A 20,443-nucleotide genomic window follows, 5' to 3' on the forward strand; every position below is an offset into this window, starting at 1 on the left:
TTTGAACCATTTTTGAACCCATTTAGACGCATACTTTGAATATAAATTGGGCATTTCAAGTGTAGACTATTCTAAGATGGTGGGGACCTGTTTTCCAGTCAACACGCCAGGTATACGCCCAAACAGCGACGTAGATGATTGTTCTATATAGTATAAGGCGGAGTTTTATAATGGCAGCTAGTATATGGAGCATCAAACACCTAAAAATATTCTGCATGAAAGAAAATGCGAAGCTCCTAAGAAGACATAACGGGATGTCAATGCAACTTCAAGTACACACCATCCATGGGTGTGTAGATATTAGGGTTGCAGTTCTACGTAACAGGTAAAACAACCATCGTAGTGCAATAGTACCGTTTGTCTTTGGTGCTGTAATCAGGCCTGTAGGGCATATAAGGGCCATTAACAGTGTTACATGTCGAGTGATCACTGTGAAGGACATGGAGATACTGGGTACTCGTACGAGACAGCGTTATGATCGCCTGAAAATCTCATTGTGGATCTCCGTTCGGCAAGCTAGTGCAATCGTGTAATATTCAGATTTCTGGGTCATTTGGACGTGACAGTGGCCCATTGTTGGACTGCACAGGACTTTGAACACATCCATACTCTTCGTCAAGGTTCCGGCCGACCGCGTCTGACCAACACTAGGGAGCATCGCTGTCTTGGGCACCAAGCACACCGTAACCCATTCGCAATCTCAGTCATCCCGCACCATTGGCCAAGGGCAAGCAGTAGGCGGATTAGGGACTTACCATCTCGTGTACAGGCTGCATTTGGAGTGGTGCCGAGACTGGAAAGGATGAACTGCTGATAAATAGCGTCTCATTGTGTTCAGAAATGAATAGAGTTTCTGCCTTACCATGAATGACCATCGCTGGCAAAGGTGGCGGCGACCTGTTGAGAGATTCCACCCTTCCAATGTTTTGAATAGGCACAGTTTGTTACCGCTGGTGTCATGGTGTTGGTATTATCAGGATTGACTTGAGGTCATAGCTTGTAGTGACTGAGGGAACTTGACAACAGTATCTCACAGACATCTAGTGTAACCATGTGTTACCTCTCATGTGACAGTATCATGGTGCCATTTCTCAGTAAGACAATAATAGTCCACCAATGGTACAATTCGCTATGGACTGTCTGCGTAATGCGTACATGCTCCCATAACCACCAAGATACCCAGATCTGTCTCCAATAGAGCATGTTTTGCACATGCTCAGATGTCAACTCAGTTCCAGTGCCAGTATCTGGGATATCAAGGACCAGTTACAGCAGTTGTGGCCGAGATTGTCTTAGGAGAGGATACAACGAATTTATGATACTCGACACAACCAAATCAGCACATTCATCCAGGTCACAGAAGGTGTGACATCATACTGAGAAATGAGCTCATACTGGTGACTCTTTTTTTGTAATCACTGAAATACACTCGTGTTCAAAGAAAACTTAACACCTTGAGCGACTAGAGATAGACCATTCACATTCACAGGACATGCACATTAGTATGTTCTGCAGAAATTATTAGTATTTCAGTCACATCAGTTCAGCAAGTGTCCTGTTGCCTAGTAGGCACAGGGTCCACCATGAGCCCTGATAACTTGTTCCATGTATGAAGGCATCGACATGTATTAGAGCGCGAATAGCGTCCTGTGTTGTAGCTATCCAAGCTGCATTCATCTGGTTGCAAAGTTCATCTCTGGTGGTTGACATTGGGTCACAGCACTGCATACGTCATTTCACTATATCCCACACATTTTCGATTGGCAACAAGTCTGGTGATCTAGCGGACCACGGCAAAAGGCTGACGTTCTGGACACCAAGAATGCACGTGTTCGTGCAGCAACATGTGGTCGTACATCGTCCTGCTGAAAAATGGCGTCTGGGTTGTTTTGCAGAAAGGGTATGGCTACACATCGCAGAATGTCATTCACGTAGGTCATACTGGCTACAGTGCCCAGGACATGCACCAACTGTGATTTGTGGTTGTATCCAGCAACACCGCACACCATAACCTCGAATTGGCGCTGTATGTCTTGTGTGAATGCAGTCACTGTGATGCCGCTCATCCCTGTCCCCGGCCAACCAAAATGCGGCCATCATTTTCAAAGAAACAGAACCCGGATCCGTCCGGAAACACTGTCTGATGCCATTCGTGTCCACAGAGACGTCGATCCATACACCATTGCCGTCTAGCATGTCTCTGCACGTTCTTCAAAAGTAGGCGGAGATGCGGATGATGCGCACGTAACTCGTGCCTTAATAAGCAGGTCGGTCACCCCTGATATTGTGCGATGTGTTACACTGTTTCATTGTTGCGCGAGAGCAGAGGAGGACGCAAATTTGTCCTGCAATCCCATTAGGATGAGGTGTCGATCTTCTCGGGAATTGTTCTGGGTGGTGTGACCTTGAAACCGTGGCCCGACGTAGTTCAAATGCTAATCATTTCTGCAGAACATACTTATGAACATGTCCTGTGAATATGAACGTCCTATATCTAGTCGCTCAAGGTCTTCTGTTTTTTTCCTGAGCATGAGTGTAACATCACATTCCCTTGAAATACGTGAAGTTTCATTTTGTTTTCTCTTCCCCTTCTGGGTGCTTCACTTTTTTTCTGTCGGGTGGTGTATTAATCGAGAAAATATGGAGATAGCATCCCTATATCAACGGCAAGAATAGAAACATGGAAAGCACAAGTTGAAAGCAATGTTCATTGGCCTCAGCCATAACATAGAAAAGACTTCATGGCATGCTCTCCATCTCACACTATCTGGAGCCGATGATCCAGATCTGTTTACCAAAAATGGGGTTTTCCAGTTATCGGTACCAACTTCAACTGTGGCGAAGCGCAAACTATGGGTCACTTGCTTGTCTGCCATCTCTGTCCTGCATGCTGCACAGACGAAGATCTACGTCAAGCAGTTCCAAATTCTCTTGAGGTTGCCCGTTTTGGTTACCCTTGTTCGTCTATATACTTACAGCCAGACGTGTTTACTCTAACTTACTTGTTTGTTGTATTCTGTAATTTCATCGTACTGATACATCTGAGACCTACAAAGCCTTTATACACCCCACCATCTTGTGCATCAATGTCACTTGAACATCGTCTCTCGAATGGCATGCATTCTGAGTCACTTACCGATCTTCTTATGTCTACTTACTCGAATATATTAGCAAGTCATCGAGCTCCCGTCCCTTCTTTTCGTCACTGAACACAATTGTATATTCCACGCATTCTACACACTCAACTCGAAAATGCTTATCTTTTCCCATTATTTAGAAATTCTGGTATGCTGCCGAGCCAACACTAAGACGTGTTTACTTTAACTTATTTGATTGTCTACCTCCATAGAGCCCTCAAATACTCTTTCAATGCACTTTCCACAGCCTCCCTCTCCCAGCCACTGACATACATCTTGACTTTTATCCTTTCTATCATACGTAACCCACTTCTCGATACCCCTTCTCATAGTTGGATTCCTTCTTTCTTTCCCGTCCTGTTCTTTTTCTCTCCCCTTACCTCATGCTAGTCATTGTCCAAAATTGCCTGCCTCCTGCCACACTCTCTCCCGTACTACACAGGTCCACATGCCGACTCACTACCTCCACTGCAAAGATTACTGGTCATTGCTACCAACTGAGGTACATAAGTTGATAGCGAAATGAACACAAATGTTCGTACAAGCATCTTATAAACTACCATGCTTCACATATTGCAGTAACAGTTTGGAACTGAATCTCATATGCATCAGCAGTATGGTACTCTTGTCCACAAAGGAAGGACCATAACTTGGATGTTGAGTAGGCGAAATGGTTGTACTTGCCTGTTCAAGGCTCTGACTTAAACGCTGCCGATCTAAAACGTTGAGTACACGTCATATCAGTCATAAAAATAAACGCTGCAACTCTTCATCATGTATCATGCAGGACATTGTTAAGCCACCGTTGTTGTTGTTGTGGTCTTCAGTCCTGAGACTGGTTTGATGCAGCTCTCCATGCTACTCTATCCTGTGCAAGCTGCTTCATCTCCCAGTACCTACTGCAACCTACATCCTTGTAAATCTGCTTAGTGTATTCATCTCTTGGTCTCCCTCTACGATTTTAACCCTCCACGCTGCCCGCCAATACTAAATTGGAAATTGGTGATCCCTTGATGCCTCAGAACATGTCCTACTAACCGATCCCTTCTTCTGGTCAAGTTGTGCCACAAACTTCTCTTCTCCCCAATCCTATTCAATACTTCCTCATTAGTTATGTGATCTACCCATCTAATCTTCAGCATTCTTCTGTAGCACCACATTTCGAAAGCTTCTATTCTCTTCTTGTCCAAACTATTTATCGTCCATGTTTCACTTCCATACATGGCTACACTCCATACAAACACTTTCAGAAACGACTTCCTGACACTTAAATCTCTACTCGATGTTAACAAATTTCTCTTCTTCAGAAACGCTTTCCTTGCCATTGCCAGTCTACATTTTATACCCTCTCTACTTCGACCATCATCAGTTTTTTGCTCCCCAAATAGTAAAACTCCTTTAGTACTTTAAGTGTCTCATTTCCTAATCTAATTCCCTCAGCATCACCCGACTTAATTCGACTACATTTCATTATCCTCGTTTTGCTTTTGTTGATGTTCATCTTATATCCTCCTTTCAAGACACTGTCCATTCCATTCAACTGCTCTTCCACGTCCTTTGCTGTCTCTGACAGAATTACAGTGTCATCGGCGAAAGCCACTGTAGGCCTGCAAAAACAACACATTGAGAAAGGAGTGATGTTTTCAAGGGGAAGGTACTATTTCTCATTCGTATAATGTACAATACACGGTAGGTATCGAGTTTATTTAGCGATAATTTTTTACATTGTTGACTGGGCTACAGTCTTTGAGCGTTTGCAGATAGCAGGGATGAGATACAGGCAGCGAAAGAATAGGCTATTTACAACTTGTGCTGAAAGCAGACTCTAGTTACAACAGTCAAAGGACGTGAAAGCGAATGGTAGTTAAGAACCGAGTGATTTTATTGTATCTCTCTAAGCAAGGAGAAATTTCAAAAGGGAATTAATGTTCAGCAGAAGAAATAAAACAGCTAAGATTTTCCGGTAACAATGAAACTGTCAGAGTACGCAAAGAGCAACTGGACGGAATCGATAATGTCTTGAAACGAGATTATAAGATGAATATCAACAACAGTAAAACAAGGTGAGTTAAATCAGGCTGTACTTACAGAATTAGATTGAGAATTTAGATACTAAAAGTAGTCGATGAGTTTTGCTATATGGGAGGCAAAATAACTGACTTGTCGAAATAGAGAGTATGTTAAATCCAGACTGGCAATAACAAGTTCAGACAAGAAGAGCAGCAATGGAAGGAAGTGTAGGGCGTAAAAATTGTAGAGGGAGAGAGCAAGACTCGAATTCAGTAAGCAGGTTAAAACTGATATAGGGTGCAGCAGTTATGCAGAGGTGAAGAGATTTGCACAGGATGGTTTTCAGTTCTGCGTCAAAGCAGTCTTCACACTGAAGACAACAACAACAGCAAGTCAAAGACGAACAAATATTTCAACCATGTGCCAAATTTTAGCAACACTCAGATGAATAGTAACTATAATTTAAACATAAGGGTGACGGAACACCTTTAGACTCAGACCAAAAACCCTCTGTAGTGTAAGTACCTACCATTTTTCGAGCTCTTATTAATTGCCTACAGAGCGGGTTATAAAGAGAGGACAAAAGAAGCTCCGTTCCTCACATCGAGTGCCATAAAGAGAATAGCGGGTAGCAAGCCCGCCTACCTCGTGCAGTGTTGATACTATACAAGTGCTGTATGTTCCATACCGAACATCAGTATGAGAATACAAGTAATCCGCTCAATATTCTGACAGACTTCCTCGTAGGAGTCATTGGTAGCTTCCACGATCGACTCTGAATTGCTTCATCCCATATTTTGGAACAAACAGACTCAGTAGTGCAACACGATATTTATTACTTCATTACTTACCGAGTGCGTACCCAGTGAGGGGCAGGAAAGAGCACCCCTGCTCCCCCCCCCCTCTCTCTCTCTCTCTCTCTCCCTCCCCCCCCCCACTCCTCTAGAAGAAATACGTCTTCTCAAACCGAACTTGCGCTCTACCCAATGAAACAAACAGATAAACAGATGTAACATTTCAGCTTCAGTTTGAAGAGAGCCATAACATGTACTGATATTGACTAACAGCAAGTGTACCTGAGCCATTCGTCGTGAAATCTCAAAACTACTTTTTCATTCACTGCGAAGATGCCGACTTAAACCGATTCAGATGTAGGAAGCAAGGCGCTCAGAAACAGTTCGAGCAACATCACATTATTTACGCAGTCAGCATACTATCAACCTGTAGACAGCGCAAATGGATGCCACTATCTTACAGAATTAATTTTTAGCAAAAAGGCTATCGTGACTGTGCAACGATCAAAGTAGTAAAACCAACTGCCAGCCAGCTAGCCTCATCTGGCAACGTCAGCTGTGCCACCTCGCACAGCGGCTAAGCCAGCCCCACAGTATGCAGCTCGAGCACGCAGACAGCCCATGATACCTGTGCCGCTGTGCTGAGCTAGACGTATCAACAGCCAGCTGGAGCATGACGCTTCATGTGCCATGGTCCAAGAGAATTGCGTTTGCTATCCAGCGCCCACCTGATGAGTGGCACAACCCACCAGTGAACGCTGTTGGTAAATGACGGCTACTGTTAGCAGCGAGCTGCTTTTGATTCATCCAAAACCACCAACTTCCACCAGAGAACATCCACATCTATTACAGTATGAAGGAAAACCACCATCACAACCTACTGTCTGGAAATGGCATACATTATGTAAATATATAGTATTCTCCAAAACCAGACGGTAGGATGTGCATTGTTTCAGATGCCAACATGGCACGGCAAATATCTGCAAGAAGTCTAACAAAGTCAGTAGGTACGATGGCCAGAGAGCTGGAAATGCGATGCTCAAGAATGGATGAAGTCTTTCGTAAGAGGTTGCGACTCTATGCCTACAAGGTGCAGCATCTTCAGGCACTAAAATACCGGAAAAACAATTTCCAGTGGTTATGCTACCCAAGACTAAGGCAAGTAATGACTGTTTGAAAATCCAGTGCTTATGCAGTGAGTTAATATTTCATGTATCCAGCAAACAGAACCTCTTAACATTGGTCTGTCCGCAAGTTATCCATAAATGAAAAAAGGAAGTCCGAAGTTCTATTCGTGGTACACTCAAATGCATCACTGTTCAGTCCTTATAAGGCGACTCCACCGTCAACAGTGACGTTTTCCTATATGTATTGCAAGAGTTTGCCTTTGCCGTGACACAACTGGAACACATGCAACCTGAAGTCATATTCCATCAGAATGGAGCACAATCTCATTGGTCCCTAAATATCTGTCAATTACTGGATAAAAAGTTTCCAAATAGGTAGATTGTGCGGCATATTCCGATACGGTGGCCACCACGATCACATTGTAATCTTACTCTCCCACACATCGCCATTAAATTTCTCTTAGTCTCTTCATTATTTTCAAAAGCTTCGAGAGGCGTAAGATATAGCAAAGAAAAACTTTTTACTTATCTTCACTTTCTCTTGTTGGCTGCAATTCTCGCATCTATGGGTACATCCTTGAGGCTGTAATTTTTTTTATAACGTTGTGGATTCCAGAAGAGTAAATAAGTGATGAAGTACTATCTGTTGCTATGATTTTCTTTTATTTTATTTTATCCCATTCTTCTATGTCACACCGAGTTTGCAATTTCCACTTCAGAACATACATTCACATTGTTGTTGACAAGATTAGAAATTCGTCTGCTCCTGTCAGAGGCATGCCCACCACTCCTAACGTCACAATATTCCAAAAAGTTTACAAAGAAAAAAGTTCACTTGCTTTCTTGACAAAAGAAGAATCTTTACAAAGTTTTATCATTATTTTGTAATATAATAATTAGCATTAGATTGTGCAGTTAATAATATGAATTTTAAATATGACAGAAATTTCGTAATTTCAGATATTTCCAAAAAATACATTTTAGCATGAAATAAATACATCGTATACAAAATCAAATGAAATTCTTTCAGTGAAACAGCAGAGAATATTCACCTATATCAGTTCGTGATTAATCCTGGTATATGCTACTTCCATAAAAAAAGGTTATGTTAGAAAAGGGCGTCCCATTATAACCTGACATCAGACCGCTAGACTTCTTGCTATGGTGTTTTTGTAAACAATCAGCTGTATCGAGCTGAGGCTAACAGGAATACAGGACTTGCTGAAGATACATACGATTCATTTGTACATACCGCCGTGGTGTTCCAGAAGCATACATGACGAGAAATTTAATAACATCTGGACCTTGGCCTTGCCGCTAGGGGTGCAAAGATTGAAGTGTATAAATGAGGAAAGAAAACTGTACGTGTTGTCTTGCACATGTTGAAAACATGTTGCTTTTATGTACACATCATATTTCACAATTGTCCTTGCCTCTAGGAGTGTGCAGGTTGGCGTGTTTGGATGAGGAATCAAACTTTATGTGCTATACTTTCACATGTTGAAAGTCAATTGTTATCATGTAAACATTCTATTTTACGATTTCTGTGTTTTACAGTGTCTGTATGTTATTGAACAATGTTCTTTAGACATGCATGCGTGTCTGGAGCAAGAGACGCTACTGACGATCCACAGCTGTATTAAACATTGCGAAACTGATTAGCAAATTGCAAATTCAATTTGACATCAGCAGTACTATTCATTACTGACATGTGAAACTTTGTACCAGACGGACTTGAATCCGGATATCCCGCTTATCGTGAGCGGCCTTAGCCACTTTGGCTACCCGTGCACGATCCAAACTTCCTTCTGCAAAAATGTTCACATCGCCTAATGCTCGCACATTGTGTGAGTCCCACAACAGGGAAAGACAATGTTGTTGTCGCCGTTTATAGCCTACCAAGGCATGTAATACTCATAATATTTTACAATGTCTCTGGCTGAAGGACACTGTTTAATAACATACAGATATAGTAAATCAAGACATTGTAAAATATAGTCCGCAGCTCGTGGTCGTGCGGTAGCGTTCTCGCTTCCCGCGCCCGGGTTCCCGGGTTCGATTCCCGGCGGGGTCAGGGATTTTCTCTGCCTCGTGATGACTGGGTGTTTTGTGATGTCCTTAGGTTAGTTAGGTTTAAGTAGTTCTAAGTTCTAGGGGGCTGATGACCATAGATGTTAAGTCCCATAGTGCTCAGAGCCATTTCAACCGTTTTTTGTAAAATATAACGTGTATCACACGCCTCGACGTGTTATAAACGACGATAACAACATTGTCTCTCCCTGTTGCTGGAATCACATTATACACTACGCAATCAAAAGTATCCGGACACCTGACTGAAAATGACATAAGTTCGTGGAGCCCTCCATCGGTAATGCTGGAATTCAATATGGTGTTGGCCCATACTTAGCCTTGATGACAGCTTGGCAGCCTATTCTTCACGGAGTGCTGCACTGAGGAGAGGTATCGATGTCGGTCTGTGACGCCCGGCGCGAAGTCGGCGTTCCAAACCATCCCAAAGCTGTTCTATAGGATTAAGGTCAGGACTCTGTGCAGGCCAGTCCATTACAGGGATGTTATTGCGCAACCATTCCGCCATAGGCCGAGCATTATGAATAGGTATTCGATCGTGTTGAAAGATGCAGTCGCCATCCCCGGATTGTTCTTAAACTGTGGGAAGCAAAAAGGTGCTTAAAACATCGATGTAGACTTGTGCTGTGATAGTGCCACGCAAAACAACAAGGGTTGCAAGCCCTCTCCATGAAAAACAGAACCACACCATAACACCGCCGCATCCGAATTTAACTATACACGCTGGCAGGTGACGTTCACCGAGCACTCGTCATACCCACACCCTGCCATCGGATGGCCTCATTGTGTTCCCTGATTCATCACTCCACACAACGTTTTTTCCACTGTTCAATCGGCCAATGTTTACGTTACTAACACGAAGCGAGGCGTCGTTTGCCATTTAGCGGCGTGATGTGTGGCTAATGAGCAGCCGCTCTTCCAAGAAATCCAAGTTTTCTCACCTCCTGCCTAACTGTCATAGTACTTACAGGGGATCCTGATGCAGTTTGGAACTCCTGTGTGATAGTCTGGATAGATGTCTGCCTATTACACATTACGACCCTCTTCAACTGTCGGTGGTCTCTGTTAAGTCAGCTGACGAGGTCGGCCAGAACGCTTTTGTGCTGTACGTGTCCCTTGGTTTCCAGTTCACTATCACATCGGAAACAGTGGACCTAGGGATGTTTAGGAGTGTGGAAATCTCGCGTACATACTTATGACACAAGTGACACCCAATCACCTGACCAGGTTCGAAGTCAGTGAGTTCCACGGAGCGCCCCGTTCTGCTCTCTCACTATGTCTAGTGACTACTGAGGTCGTTGATATGGAGTACCTGGCAGTACGTGGCAGCACATTGCACCTAATATGAAAAAAGTGTATTTTGGGGGTGTCCGGATACTTTTGATCACGTAGTGTATATGAGTATTACAGGATGTGGACAGTGTGGTATATGGAGGTTTTGGTCGGTTCAGGAGCATCCACGTTTAGCTGAAGTTCTTAAGGCGACCTCTCGTGGTATGTGGGAAATCCGGATTCGAGTCTCACTCCAGCACCAATTTTCATGTGCCACTAAAAAATATTATAGCTGTCATCAAATTGACTTCGCAGTTTGCGAATCAGTTTCGCATTACGTTATTGTGCAACACAGTTTTAAAGTTATCAAATGCTAAATTTGCAAAGGTAATTTATGGACACCATGTATATTGGGAGGAAACTTCTCAAGAGTTCTTAACTGCATATTTTGTGTCTTTTCAAAGATTGAAAAAGTATATGTATGTGTCTACAGTCTCAGTTTATTTGTTTTGCTTACTGGCGACCGGTTTCGGTACACAGTACCATTCTCAGCCCATCTCCCGGCACGCAGTCGTCACGCTTTCCTTCTCAAATAGGTGAGTCCAGTACTACAACAGTAGCATTTGACATACCTACTATGTTAGTATAATTTGATATACCTTCTTGGGAAGCAAGCCTTATGACTGCGTGCTAGGTGAGGGCCTGAGAATGATACTGTGTGTAAGTAATCTGTTTAGGTTTTTATGTTGGTAACGCCACGTAGTACTCTGTATGAAAATCGCTGACTGTGCTGTGTGCAGTCTGTGGCTGGTTGGACTCATTGTTGAAATATTCACTAGTGTAGTGTTGGGCAGTTGGGCGTGAACAGCGTGTAGCGTTGTGCAGTGAGCCGCCAGCAGTGGTGGATGTGGAAAGAGAGATGACAGAGTTCTGAGAGGTTGCTATAAGCGGATGATCTGGAAGTGTGTCCGCCAGAAAAAGGAAATTTGTAAAGATGGATGTCATGAATTTATATATATATATATATATATATATATATATATATATATATCATCATCATCATCATCATCATCATCAGCCAATTCAATCATTAGATGATGTGGCCTCTTCGAGTCGTGGATTCAGGTAGGCTTTCAGCAGTCTTCTCCAAGTGGGACGGTCTTGGGCAGTTCTCTGCCACGTGTTACCAGCGATCTTCTTGATGTCTTTGTCCCATCTGTCTGGTGGTCTTCCTCTAGGCCTCCGGTGCTCTCTCGGACTCCACTCCAGTACTAGCTTCGTCCACCTGTTGTCTTTACTTCTTGCGACGTGGCCAGCCCACTGCCATTTCAAGGAACCTACTCTCTCTAAGATGTCATTAACCTTCGTCACAGACCGGATGTCATCTGCCCTTTTCCTGTCCTTTCTTGTATAGCCCAGCATTGATCTCTCCATGTCATGAATTTATATATATATATATATATATATATATATATATATATATATATATATATATATATATATATATATGATGACTTTCGGACACTATTATTGTAAACACATTGTTTGTTCCTATCAAAATCTTTCATTTGCAAACTATGCCTATCAGTAGTTAGTGCCTACAGTAGTTAGAACCTTTTATTTAGATGTCAGTATTGGCGCTCGCTGTATTGCAGTAGTTCGAGTAACGAAGATTTTTGTGAGGAAAGTGATTCATGAAAGGTATAGGCTATTGTTAGTCAGGGCTATTCTTTTGTAGGGAAATTTGAAAGTCAGATTGCGTTGCGCTAAAAATATTGTGTGTCAGTTTAGTGATGATCAGAATAAATAAAGAGAAAACTGTTTGAGTACGTTCAGTTTTACTCAGCTGTCATTGTATCAAATAACGTAGAAGTTTATTAGCACAGTCATTCATAATTCATCTAAGGGGACGTTTCATGTGTACCGAAACCGGTCGCCAGTAGGCAAAACAAATAAATCGAGACCGTGGACACAAACAAATACTTTTTCAGTACTGTACTGACAATATGTCGGGAATATGTTTCCAACGATTAACGACTTGTTGTTTATTGAATTGTTTATATCATCTGCAAAAAAAGAAAGAATTTTCTAGTTTCAGCGTCTGGCAATGTTAGTCACGAGAGGTCATTAATATGCAGAAGAAATGACTGCCTTTGAACGGGACACGACCGAGTTTCCTTTCCCATACTTCCCCTACCCGAGCTTATGCTACGGTCCTATTGACCACGTCATCGATAGAAGTTATACCTTAATTTTTCGTAGTAGTAGTAGTATTAGCAATAGTTTTCGTCTCTTCCATCTCGTTTGGTGTCTCGAAAACAAAAGGAGCGTGCCGCCTGGTTCGTTCCCTGACTTTTAATCGCCTCCGCGTTGTCCAGCATGAGCAAGTCATAGGAAACGAAAGCGTGTGCTGAACTGCTCTGCCTGTCTACGCCAGTGTACCTTTCTGGCTTCGCGGACAGAAGAGCAAGTTAAGAGCTGGCGGAACCCGACACTCGACTGAACACTTTTGGCAAAGTGATTTGTCCAGACACTAAAAAGCTACAATGAACGCGGCCTTTGAGTACTGCGTCGACAGGGTTTCTCTTCCGCATGCCACGTGTCCTCCACGGGCACGTTCCCATAAGGAGCGGCGGGCGACTGCGCATGCGCCTCCCACGGCCGACACTGTTTATGCGCCAGCGGCCAGCTCCTTTTACGACTGCCGGGCCGCCTCAATGAAGACGTCAGCGCGCCGCTCGCTATCGGCCCCTGTAATTACCGTGAAATACTCGCGGCCGTGCTCGTAATGCGCCCTACCTTGTGTTCCGATACCATCGAGTGGGGCCGCGTCGCCTAACGCGCCCGAAAATGGCAGACGACGTCACGGCCGCTCGAGACCCGGAGTCGTAACTGGAAGGCGTTCGCCGCCCCGTCCGAATAAATTGCCGTCCTCGCGCGGAAGTTAATGCGGAATTAGCAGAAGTCTGAATCTCTCTCTAATTTATCTAAACCTGGCCACTGATTTACACTGATTCTACAGCTCGCGCTCCTAACACGTCGTTCGGCGGTACTGCCGATCCACACGTTGTTTACTGACTTGTCCAGGCGACTACGCAGAGAAGTCCTGTCAGCCGATGCTTGTTCGAACAGTATTGGACACTATGTAATCTATTCCTGCAGAAAACGAGCGAGGAACAGCACATGTTTCTTGGCGAAACAACGATTCCTGCACGTTATTAGTTCCTATAGTTTTCACACAGCTTTCATTTGTAACATGAAGCGAGATAACTTTTCTTCCTTATTGATGTTTTCTTTCCACAATTATGGGTGAGGGCTACAGTTGTCTCTACAGTGTCCATCGACACACATGCCTTTAGAATGTTTTGTGTACTCGACTACAATGCTGATCATCAAAATTGCTATACCAGGAATAATAACAAATAATGAAATTTTACTTGCTGTGCTTACACAGTTTTGTAGGAGAACACATGATTAATTTTGTAGCTGATTTTGAGGTACAAATGGTGCGTATATACACTGAGGTAAGGAGGCTCATGGACTATAGGCGCTACAAATGTAGTGTGTGGACAGAAAGTTGGAAAGTGTGGGTCTCAAGAGGAGCGCGCCAGAGATACGCCCCTGCAGTCGCACTGTCGTCTGTGTCCTCGGTGGCTCAGTCGTACGCCGGTACGGTAGCTCACTGTGTTCGGTCAGAGAGGCGCTGGCCCTCTGTAATAAAAAAACTGAGTAAAGGAATCAACGATCAACTTGAACGGATGTCCTATGACATCTTCCCAGACCAGCCGCATCGAACATTACCGAACAAAATTAAAAAAAAAATTAAAAAAAGACAGAGCGTCTACCATGTAAGCAGGGGGTCCCGGGTTCGAGTCCCGGTCGGAGTACACATTTTTCATCTATCCCCAACGATATTTATCAACGCCTGTAAGCAGCGAAAGGTCTAGATTTCATTATTACTTCATTCCTAATATCCTGTCGGACCTCATTTTGCATCACGTAATGCAGTAACTTGACGCGGCCTAGATTCCACAATGCGATGGCCTTACACCACCTCGCTGGAGGGCCTGTATGCCCACATGGTACGATTTGAGAGCCAATATATTACTGCATCAATAACCCCTTTTATTCACGCACTGCTTCCTGTGGAGTGCATCCTTCATTGGGCCAAGCTGATGGAAGTCGGAAGGTGCGAGATCTTGGCTGTGGGATGGATGAGAAGAACAATCCAATGAGGTTTCGAGAGCTCTTCACAGGCGCGTGGACTTGTGTGCGCCCTTGCATAGTCATGGAGAATGAGGGTTTCATTTGCATTTTTGCGGCCATGAACACACTGAAGTCGCTTCTTCATTTTCCTGAGGGTAGCACAAAACACTTCAGAGTTGGTCGTTTCAACATGAGGGAGGACATCAAACAGAGTAACACCTTCAGAATCCCAGAAGACCGTCACCACCACATTACCAGCTGAGGGCGTGGCTTTGAACTTTTGCTTCGAAGGATAGGTGGTGTGACTCTACTCCATGGATTGCCGTTCTCGTTCTGATTCAAACTTATGAACCTGTGTTTCATCGCCTGTGACAATGTTTGACAAAAAGGTTTCATGATCAGCTTTGTAATGCCCAAGCAATTCCACACAGATGGTCCTTCATTGCTCTTTATGGTCTTCTGTCAGGTGGCAGGGAACCAAGCTGGCACACACCTTTGAGAACCCCAACTAGTGAACAGATATGTCAGCACTACCAACAGAAATGTCCTGTTGTGCAGCACGGTATTTGATTGTGGCCCGTCGATTACCTCGGGTCAGAGTGTCCACACATTCCAACACTGCAGGAGTCACAGCTGTGAGCAGCCGGCCAGCAGGCGGGAGATCGAAATGGCTCTGAGCACTATGGGACTCAACTGCTGTGGTCATAAGTCCCCTATAACTTAGAACTACTTAAACCTAACTAACCTAAGGACAGCACACAACATCCAGCCATCACGAGGCAGAGAAAATCCCTGACCCCGCCGGGAATCGAACCCGGGAACCCGGGCGTGGGAAGAGAGAACGCTACCGCACGACCACGAGATGCGGGCGGCGGGAGATCGGAAAGGTTTGTGCGACCCTGTTGTGGCGATTACAGACGCCTCGCCCAATGAATCGCCATCTTTTGTTCACTACCAGGTCTCCATATACGTTATGCAAGTGCCTCTGAATATCTGCAATGCTCTGATTTTCCGCCAAAAGGAACTCAAGGACAGCACTCTGTTTAAAGGCACATTTGCATGCAGAGCTTTTATTAGCAGAAAACGTAATTACACTACTTGCCTATAAAACTGCTACACCACGAAAATGACGTGCTACAGACGCGAAATTTAACCGACAGGAAGAAGATACTGTGATATGTAAATGATTAGGTTTTCAGAGCATTCACACAAGGTAGGCGCCGGTGGCAACACCTACAACCTGCTGACATGAGGAAAGTTTCAAACCCATTCCTCATACACAAACAGCAGTTGACCGCCGTTGCCTAGTGAAACGTTGTTGTGATGCCTCGTGTAAGGAGGAGAAATGCGTACCATCACGTTTCCGACTTTGATAAAGGTCGGATTGTAGCCTATCGCGATTGCGGTTTATCGCATCGCGACACTGCTGCTCATCTTGGTCGAGATCCAATGACTGTTAGCGGAATATGGAATCGGTGGGTTCAAGAGGGTAATACGGAACGCCGTGCTGGATCCCAACGGTCTCGTATCAATAGCAGTCGAGATGACAGGCATCTATTCCACATGGCTGTAAAGGATCGTGCAGCCACGTCTCGATCCCTGAGTCAACAGATGGGGACGTTTGCAAAACAACAACCATCTGCACGAACAGTTCGACGACGTTTGCAGCAGCATGGACTATCAGCTCGGAGACCATGGCTGCGGTTACCTTTGACGCTGCATCAGAGACAGGAGCGCCTCCTATGGTGTACTCAACGACGAACCTGGGTGCACGAATGGCGAAACGTCATTTTTGCCGATGAATCCAGGTTCTGTTTACAGCATCATGATGGTCGCATCCGTGTTTGGCGACATCGCGGTGAACGCACATTGGAAGCGTGTATTCGTTATTGCCATACTGGCTTATCACCCGGCGTGATGGTATGGGGTGCCATTGGTTACACGCCTCGGTCACCTCTTGTTCGCATTGACGGCACTTTGAACAGTGGACGTTACATTTAAGATGTGTTACGACCCGTGGATCTACCCTTCATTCGATCCCTGCGAAACCCTACATTTCAGCAGGATAATGCACGACCGCATGTTGCAGGTCCTGTACGGGCCTTTCTGGATACAGAATATGTTCGACTGCTGCCCTGGCCAGCACATCTCTCACCAGCAGATCTCTCACCAATGACGTCTGGTCAATGGTGGCCGAGCAACTGGCTCGTCGTAATACGCCAGTCACTTCTCTTGATGAACAGTGGTATCGTGCGCAGCATGGGCAGCTGTACCTGTACACGCCATCCAAGCTCTGTCTGACTCAATGCTCAAGCGTATCGAGGCCGTTATTACGGCCAGAGGTGGTTGTTCTGGGTACTGATATTTCAGGATCTAGCACCCTAATTGCGTGAAAATGCAATCACATGTCAGTTCTAGCATAATATATTTGTCCAATGAATACCCGTTTATCATCTCCATTTCTTCTTGATGTAGCAGTTTTAGTAGCCATTAGTGAATGAGCAATGAAATAAAGAAATAATATGAGCCGTAGATATAGTCCACGGCTGTATAAATATCGTACGCAGCCCCTGGAAACAATTGAAGATTATTGATCGTCAGATGATTAGCAGAATAAGGGGCACCTTTTGTTTTCTAGGTCTCGTCGAGATCAGACGTATTTTGGCACACCGCCATTAATAATACATTATTTTATTAATGCATTCACGAGTTGCAACTGAATGGCACTCGTAACTGCATGATGCAAGACTCAACGTAAGTGTCGTAATTTATTTGTGTTATATTTCAGAATATACTGTTATTACTAACCTATGTGTGTTTTATTTTGTATCTTTAGTCATTGTAAGACTGTTGGGTAACTTGGCATGGCGAAAGGTTCCGTACTCCTAAGCAAGAAGTCGTCCAGCTCGATCCACCGTCGTCTTCGGGTGCTATCTTATTACGAAGTCCGATTTTAATCACAATACAGAGAGAAGAAACAAGATCAAAAATACATGAACGGATCTTTAACAAAAAAAGAAGCCATGCTCAAGCGCCGAGACTTTGTGTGATATTTAATATTCATTACTATGATTCATTGTACTGTCTCGATCCAGGAACAAACGAACTAAAATTAAATTGGCGTCTTCGTGTCTGGACGCATTGTTATATGTACTATATTGTCTTCCTTTTGTTACGTGTTTATTGGATACTACAAACTATACGAGACCATTGGAATACATTGAAGTAAGACGAACTGTATGTTGACACCTGTCCGCCCCGATAGCTGAGTGGTCAGAGTGACGGATTGCCGTCCTACGCCCCCCGGTTCGACTCCCGGCTGGATCGGACATCATCTCCGCTCAGGGATTGGGTGTCGTGTTGTTCTAATCATCATTTCATCCCCATCCTGCGCGCAGGTCGTCCAATGTGGTGTCGAATGTAATAAGACCTGCCCAAAGACACCCGCAAGGTGCCTCACGGCCAATGACGCCAAACGCTCATTTCCATTTATGTCGACACCTAAAATTACGCTGCAATCGCGGATACAAGGTAAGCCAAAGTATCTTTACATCAGCAATCTTGCCCAAGCGCTTTGTATTATCTTAGCTTGTTTGGTAAGTCTATCACAATTTTCCGTTTCCGTAGTAGTGATTTTAAGCTACATCGCGGTTTCCAAAATTCTTTAAATTATTCATAGCGTCTAAGAACAGTTTGATCATTTCGCAATATGGCCGACTTTAGTTCTGTGCGATATGGCGTGCAGCCATTAGTGTTCAGAATTCCGCCATTACTTACGACAATTATTTTCTTGTTCAGACATTGTCGCACAGCGAGATTAATTTTGACATTTATTTTGATTACACATACGAGTTTAAATTTTTATTGTGTCATACATTACGTGTGGCATGGTACTGACAAGAAAACAATTAGCGAAGATGGGCAACCAGAGACTGCAAATACTGACGCAATCCGACTCTGATATGCCATTAAATAATGAGACAGACATTACGGTTGACTCGAATACTAACGACCGACATATTATTGACTATTCCGGCTACGCAAATTTAGATATTAGACTGTCCACCAGTAATATGTCTAATTCTACTTCCGAGTCCTTTTTTGTGTCTGACGTCATGTCTGACCACGTGGCGGGGGCGGAACAGTTGCACATCACTAGTATTGCTGGTATGTTCGATGCTATTACGAATCAAATGACACAACATAAACAGGACACTGACGCACATATGGACCAACAAAAAAATGGTTCAAATGGCTCTGAGCACTATAGGACTTAACATCTGAGGTCATCAGTCCCCTAGAACGTAGAACTACTTAAAGCTAACTAACCTAAGGACATCACACACATCCACGCCCGAGGCAGGGTTCGAAGCTGCAACCGTAGCAGCAGCGCGGTTCCGGACTGAAGCGCCTAGAACCGCATGGCCACCGCGGCCGGCTATCAACCAACAGATGACGTCTATACGTGCCACTTTGAAAACAGTTCATGACGAGATGGAAACGACATGATGACATTAAATCAGATTTAGCTACGCTTAAAACGTCAAGCGACTCTTTGTGTAGCCGTGTTGATGAGATAAATGATAGAATGACTGTACAACTGTCCGACCTCAACGCGAAATTTTCAGAGCTTACATTACAACAAGAAAACGCAAATAAATATGTGACAGTTATCCAAGCACAACTAAACAATCTCAGCAAAACATGCGAGTCTGTAGTTACTCAGATTAAACCTTATCCAGCAGTGCATGATGGTATAAAAACGCTTATTGCCGATGTCCAAAACAGGGTTCACACAACTGGCAAATAGCTTTCTGATAAATTAAGACTACGCCCTGGCAACCTACAAGATTTCAGTCTCTTTAAAACTACAGAAGTTACTATTCGACAGTGAATAAACATTTTCACAATGAACCTCTGCATCAATAACTTTTCAATACTTCATACATTTTCAACAAACGTTACCTCAGATGAAGCATTGCACTATAGCTATCATCACTGAAAGCTGTGTACCTGTACCCATTTTATTTATTGATTTACGTTGTCTATTTCTCATGCATCAATAAAGCATTTCACAGTTGGATAGAGCAAAAAGACAAATATTTTGACCAGTGCTTACAAGAAAAATTGCCTGCTGTTGTCCACGACACTGTCGCGGAATTTATAAATAACAACAAACACGTAATCAGTCAAACAGCACAATCTGACGCTGCGCAATCGAAACAGTTTGACAATTACGTACAACCAGTGTGCAATGAGGATAATAACAATCAAAACACACAGTTTGGCAATGAATATAAGTACATTTATGACGCATACACACCGCACACTACGCACGCACAACAACAACATTAAGCACCTCGACATGACACTCTGCATTGCAATCGTGATAATTATCAACAACATTTTCCTTTCCTTTCGCCACTTGAACATTACAGTAATCATTCTGAAACTAAACTTTGCTATAATGCCAAGGAAGAGGATAGCCTCATGAACACAGACAATTTCAGCCTTTTATACCTGAAAAAAGTCATCTTTCTTAAAGCTTTCAGAAATGCATTTCCTCGTACGTGGAGTGTCCGTAAAAGGATATCTGCAGCTGTCTGTTATATCCAATGCGACGCAGCTGTATGGCCGTATAATGATTCCGACAGATGCGTCACATACGAATAAATTGAGAGGACCTTTTTATCTAAATTTTGATCACAATCTGTACAGGAACGACTTCGTAGGCAGATTGTGGATCCTGAACACATTGAAGGCAAGACTGCCGTTTAATATTAAAGAAAACCGCCTGCATATCCCAGAA

This window comes from Schistocerca cancellata, chromosome 6, assembly GCF_023864275.1.
Source record: "Schistocerca cancellata isolate TAMUIC-IGC-003103 chromosome 6, iqSchCanc2.1, whole genome shotgun sequence".
Taxonomy (NCBI): Eukaryota; Metazoa; Arthropoda; class Insecta; order Orthoptera; family Acrididae; genus Schistocerca; species Schistocerca cancellata.